We start from the raw sequence: 7073 nt of genomic DNA, 5'->3' as shown, positions 1-7073 counted from the left end.
TTGGCAGTGCTAAACTGAGTTGCTATTCCAGCTCTGGATCCATGGTAGGGAGCAGGGAAGGGCTGTTCAAACGAGCTCATTTGGTAAGCCTGGTGGACAAGCTGTGCCTCAACTTTCTTCTGAGAAGTTACTTAATCCAAAAAGTCTGCAGTTAAAGTGGCAGAGCCATGGTTTGTCTCATCACTGGAAAAGAGAAACGGGTGCTGTGAGCCACCGACCATTAGTCCAAGGTGGGACTTATCTGGAGTTGTTCTTAGTGGAGAATTCATTCCTGATTGAAAGCTACTGATGGGCATGGCTATATAGAGTTGCTTATCTATGGAAGAGAATGCTGATGGATTTCAGTCACAACATTAAGGCTCGGGCTATTCAAATAGGCATCGTTTTGGCTAGTTCTGTCCAAAGCCTGCTGCAGAAACTTGTAGTATTTCTGCAACATGTTAGCTTTATCTGATGAGGATGCTTGGGAGCTTGATCTAACATTCTCTGGCTGAGTGACTTCAGATACATTGGAAGAATTGATTGATATGCTAGAAGCCACTTCCGTATGTTCAACTCTGAAGGAAATCTCACGCTATCCATTAGCTTTGTGGGAATAATGATCCAGCAGAGTCTGCAGGACCTCATCTGGAATAACGTTTTTAATCATGATTGCTCTTAATCCCCACATTCAGTGCCTGGGAATCCAGTATGGACGCTGTGGTGTTTTCATCAATGATGCTGGCCATAGCTGCTGTGTCACAGAAGGCTGAGAAGCAATGGTGCCCACACTCAGCGCATATTCTCTGCTGTTGTTACTTGTAGTTTGAACATACCACTTCTTCAGAAACTGCATGGCATCGTTGTAATTAGTATTGTTTTGCACAGGTTTACTGGGCCCCTCCTGTAAGTTAGCCACTTGATCAGTGTCAGCACTGCCTTCTGAGGCCAGTAATGCCTGATTCCTCACAAGCTCAAATGCATACTTGGAAACTTTGCTGTCTTCATAGGTGGATAGGGGTGAAATGGTTTGACTTTGCTACAAGGGCTGTTTCAGAATTCTCTTACAATTGATTTTTTTTTTTTTTTGAGAACCAACTGGGGTGGGTGTATTTCTCCAGAAGCATCTTCTAAGTGGGAGCCTCCCACTGAAGAATGAGGCATCTCAACAGCATCTCAACAGCATACCCTGCCACAATGCACTCATCCTTTTCTTTAGTGCTTGAGGAGTAGAGAGGCAGGTAATCGTTCTTGTCTGTCTTATGTCAGATTTATCCAATACACTCTCTTTGTCCATCCCAGAAGATTTCTTGTCAGTTTTTTGCCTTTTCTTTTTTGGCAGTGAATTATCTTTTCATGATGTAGAAAAGCCAGCATCTTTCTCTGATGTCAGAAGGCCACCTTTGATGGCACATCTGTTTAGTTTTTTGTCGTGATTTATATCACGACATATGTTTGTGTTTCAATACATAATCTGTTCTGGAAAAATACTGTAAGTTTCACACTGGTAAGGCTTCTCTCCATTCTGAGTTCTTTTGTGCCTTTCCATGTGAGATCTGTATGAATCCCATACCACATTCATCACAGCAAAATGGTTTTTCACCAGTATGGATCTTCTTCTGTCTCTGAAGCAAGTACTTCTTGTGTATGAAACGCATGTCCCATTGACTATGTTGAAACATTGTTTTCACCTATATGAATGAAGACATGTCTCTGTAAGTGATAGTTCATTCTAAAGGAATCATTGCCCTGCTCACAAACATGAGATTTAGGGGTTTGCAAACCAAGTGATCCATCCTCATTTATTGTGAGGATTTTTGCAGAAGAGAGATGTTTACACTTCTTTTTCTGCAAGTCTACTGGCTCTCTGGCTTGTTTGTTTGTTTGTTTGTTTGTTTTGTCACTCATCAGTTGCTCAGATACATCAGGAAAAGTAATTTTCTGTTTTACACTTACGGGTATGTTAAGTGCATACTACAGTCCTTGAGGAAGCCACTTGTGGGTGTCCATCTGTTCTTCCTCATTTTTCACTGCCTCCTCATGGACCATGAATTCATCATGGGATATCATATCCCATTGTCCCACTTCACTCTCTTGTAACACTTCATCTGCAGCAAGGATCCCCTGGTGAGGCAAACTTCTGTCTTGAAGTGCTGACTCCTGCAGTTCTCCAGACAGGGCGGACTGGCCAGACACTCCACCCATTACAACCATTGCCCTGGAAGACTGCATTTCATCTAAGCCACCCCATTTAAGAAACAATTCTTCCAGTTTGTTGTCAATGTTCATGCTCAAGCATAACTGCCTGAGGCTGAAGTAAAAATGAAAACTTCAAGGAAGGGAATGCTGTTGGGTTGAGAAAGAAATCACTATTGAGTTTCTACCTTCTACAGGCTCCAAAACCTCCTGGGATCTTCTCAGTCACTTCTGCCAGCCAAGGCCTCTATAAAATGTGTCAGATACAAGCCTATCCCACCAGATCACTTGGCTATATTTCCAAGGCACTGATTCTTCTCTTCTATCTGCGGGCTGGTGCTGAGGCACACCTAGTAATGATTCTAAAAGATCCCTCTATATCATAATTTTATATATATATATATATAAAATTGTTCTTGAGTTAATTTTAAGATAATTTGCATATAACTATAATTTTATAATATAAATTTAATTTCAAATAATTATTTCATTCCTCTGATGACTTATGAGTTTTAATATCTACATATGTGGATATTTAAACACTTAGAACAAAATTAACTCTTCTGCATTGTACTACAAATATTAGCAGTGTTTAGGATATAAATACAATGCAGCTAGAAAAAGTATGGTGCTTGCTTCCTCACTGTATAGATTTGATACATGTCATGAAATCATGGTACCAAGTAACACTTACTACCTGTTTAAAATGGTTATTACATTTTCCCGGGAACTAAAATTATACACCAGAGCCAACCAGTTACAATAATGTATGCCAGATATTAAAGTTATTTTAAAATTAATAAATAAAATTACAATGTCATTATAAGGAAACTACAAATAAAAACATTGCTATTTTTGCATCCTATCACATGAATCCAGATACATGATTGGTACTTGCTTCTACTTAATTCTAGGTCTTTCAAAATATGGGTATCAAAGAAAAATTTTGTTTGTTTGTTTGTTTGTTTTAAGAAAAAATTGGTGTGGCTACAGGAAAATAGGCACAGCCATTTCCCCTTCTCTACTCCAGTGTTTTTATCCATTATCAATTCTAAACTTTGTTGATAGAAAGTAATAATGATAACTACATTAAAACTTGGTTTTCTATGACGTTTCTCTCAACATACATATGTACCATTGTGATAGTTAAACTTATTATTATCCTTTGATAGTTGAGTTCTCTAAACTACAACACAAAGACAAATCATGAACAATTAGAGGAAACTGAGGAAAATCTAGTATAATACAAAAAAATTAATTTCAACAAGTGTGAAATGGGAAAACAAATGACATTTACAAAATAATTCAGAAAGATTTTTACTATGTCTCAAGTCTGGTTTTGCTGTATAAAGGTAATTGTTTTACTTTAAAATTTTTGTCTACAGTACTCTTGTCTCTCGATTTTGTTGTTGTTGTGGTTGTTTTTTTTTTTCGAGGCAGAGTTTGTGTAGCCCTGGCTGTACTGGAACTCACTCTGTAGACCAGACTGGCCTAGAACTCAGAAATCTGCCTGTCTCTGCCTCCCAAGTGCTGGGATTAAAGGCGTGCGCCACCACTGCCTGGCTTGACTTACACTTCCTTATTACAGTCCATCATAGAGGAAGGCAAGGCAGCCACCTAAAGCAGAGTGGAATACAGAAGAATAAACTGAAGCAGACACAATGGACTAGTGTGTCTTATTTCCTTGATTCTTAAGCAAATAAAATAGCATCACCAAAAATGCTTTCTCATGGAAAAGATGATCTTCATATAAATAAGAATTATCAGGCAGATTAGATAGAAACTGTGACTACTTAGGAAAAGGCATATGGATAAACAAGTATTCGATATGGTTAATTAATATACAAATTTTGTAGTCTCTTTTAAAATTTTATTTTAAAATTTTTATTCTAGTACAAGTATTGAGCATGAATACTGTTGATGATGTTAAAATTATATCCCAAATCTCTTCATAATTCACTACTAGGAAGTAATTTAAGGTATTAATCACATAGAAATTATTCAGCACCTCTATAGATTTATTTTTCCCTATAGCATATAGATATTAACTTGAAAATGTATTACTGTAAGCTTCAAGTCAGATATGTTTTTATATAGTTTTGCAACTGCAATTGACTGGACTTCACAAGTCTCAGTTCACTAATCTAAAAAATGGAAAAGTTACTCAAGAGGATTTCAGACTCTTTCTAAACCCGAGAATCTTTGTCATGGGTCTCTTGGCTGCAGATCACAGAAAACTCCATCACTCTAGCTTATACCTCTGAAAGTATATGGTGGTATTTAATGAAATAAAATAGACTATGAGAACTTAAAAAGGGGGGGGGGGCTTGTCTGTTCTAATAACTACGCAGAACTTAACTTTATTGTTCTATTGAAGACCTTGTTCTGGATTTCTTAGTTCAGACTCTAGAGAAAGAATCTGGTGGCTTCGTCTGTGTTTCCTTCAGTTCCCAGGACCTATTGGTTAGATTGGCATTAAAACAGCACACACTCAAAAAAAGCCTGGCTTTTGAGGTTTTCATACAACTCTAGAGCTACATCTTATGTCTCAATTTACATTGGTAATTAACTTCACAAAATAGAATACACAGCATACTTTGGGGACATATGAGTATTAGCAAGATAGAAAATAAAACAGGCATCAAAGTCGATTGTTTCTGTGACACTAGTCCTCTCTACCCTGTGGCATACTTAAGAGATAAGATAAAATATGTAAAGAGAAGCATTTGAAGATGATTGCTAAGAAATCAAGCATTGCAGACTAATAACCTGTTATATAAGTATCCTCTACTGTAGCTAATCTTAATTGTCAACTTGACTACATTGAGACCTCAGGGAGGAGTTAAGCACACCTTGGCTTCTGTCTGTCGAGATGATTCTTGAGATTTTATACCATGAGAACTTTGATGCGACCAGTGTGTTAATACCTTGAGGATAAATAACATTATGGCATTTTTTTTCAATATTAAATGAAAAGGGAGAGATGGAGACTAATTGGACAAAGGAGTCATATTTGGCGTGCATCTTGGGGGCAATAGTGTGTCTTAGATAGTTTTTGTTCCTCTTCTCCCTGCTTCCTCATGGTATGAATATCTCTCCTCTGCCCCCTTCCCATTATGGATGATACTATCTAAAATCCTGAGCCAAATAAAATCTTCCTCACGTAAATACTTTCTATCAGATACCTTGAGAGGAGTAATAATAGAAGTATCTAGCCGGGCGTGGTGGCGCACGCCTTTAATCCCAGCACTTGGGAGGCAGAGGCAGGCGGATTTCTGAGTTCGAGGCCAGCCTGGTCTACAGAGTGAGTTCCAGGACAGCCAAGGCTATCAGAGAAACCCTGTCTCGAAAAACCAAAAAAAAAAAAAAAAAAAAAAAAAAAAAAAAAAAAAAAAAATCTAAAGAACAATCTTTAAAAAATAAAAATAAAAAAAAAGGAAGTATCTAATATATACGCTATCCACATATATATGTAGTTTGAAAATAAAATAACTGACCGAAACTATTATTTCTCAGTTGGTCTTTAATTATCTCCACCTTTACAAATCCTGTTTATTAATATTTCTTTGACCTTTGCAGAATGTCCTTTGAAGGAGCCCAACCTCTGTGTGTATCCAAAGCAGTGGCTCTTTAACATTGGCTAAACCTTGGTGTTGGCTTCTGACCCTTGGGTATCCTAATTTCCCTGGCCTACGGTTCATTCTGGGTACAGATTTCTCCAAATGTTTATGAGGCATTTTTAACCCAAGGAAAATGATGAGATTCACCACTACTTTTTCCTATTTATAGAAGGTATACTCCCTACCTACAGTAAAGAAAGCCTTCTCCTTTAACTGAGTTACGTATGGTTCCAGTTATAAACCCCATTTATATGCACAGACTCTTTCAACCCCGAGTAAAATTCAGATGGGTCCATCATGCATCAAATTTACTTTAAAACAACAAAACAAAACAAAAACAATAACAACAAGAAACAAGGCACGCTAAGTTCTAGGGAAAGGATATTTGGTTAGCCAAATTATTTAGAAATTCTTAAATAAGCTTATTGGCTAGGTGTTTAGCTACTTTATTTTGAGAATAATTCAAAGTAAAATCGTAGAAATGTGATGTTCTTAAAATTTGTTATGTCACATTTTCAGAAAGAATGGGAGACATTGTAATACAGGGCTGCCTTTGCTGCAAAGCAGGGCAATGTAAGGTAAAACAAGTCTTTTGGTCCTTCCTTAAATTTAGGTTTATAGAAGGAAGTTCAGAATGACCTGTGTTACAGACAGGAATGAAACTTTCTTCTCCATGTGAGGACATATTGCTCACATGTCTGGGTTGTGGCCTCTTGTGTATATGGTGGGCAGCGAACCTTGTCAAAGTCAGAGATACTCTCATCTGAGGAAAAGAACCATCTGTGGCCGATGTCCTTCCTGTTATTCTGGGTTTGTTCCTTTTGTCTTGTTGCTGTCTGTTTGTCTGTCTTTGGAGACAAGTGTCTTGCTGTGTAGCCTAAGCTGGAACTGAAGTCAAACTTCAATGGCTTCAGGTTGCCAAACATTCAAATTACAGACATGTGCCACCACACTTGGCTTCAGGTGAATGATACTAACAACAAAAGCTGGTCTTTTTCACCTATAACAATAGAAATCAAAAATCCCAAAAGGTTATTTTTTAATGTGCCTGAAGAAAAGAAAAACCTATCAAACTAAATTTCTATAGCCAGCAAAAAAGCAGTCTTCATAACTAGAGCAAAATAAATCCTTTTATTTTTCACAGGACCATAATAAAACAAATCCCTTAGGCTAAAAATAAATGATCCCAGGAGGAAGTCAAGGCAATCAGGAAAAAAAGAACACCTAAGTCTCAAATATCCTAATAAGTAGAAAATACACACCTACTTGCTTCGTTCA

At 37.3% G+C, this 7073-nt stretch overlaps 1 pseudogene; it reads right to left on the bottom strand.

Moving 5' to 3' along the window:
* The window catches only part of LOC110336244, a 5336-nt pseudogene extending 3068 nt beyond the window's left edge, over positions 1-2268 (bottom strand).
* Between the last annotated feature and the right edge of the window lie 4805 nt (positions 2269-7073).

Source organism: Mus pahari, chromosome 19 (assembly GCF_900095145.1).
Source record: "Mus pahari chromosome 19, PAHARI_EIJ_v1.1, whole genome shotgun sequence".
Lineage (NCBI taxonomy): Eukaryota > Metazoa > Chordata > Mammalia > Rodentia > Muridae > Mus > Mus pahari.
This window is presented reverse-complemented; position numbering and strand designations above follow the sequence as displayed.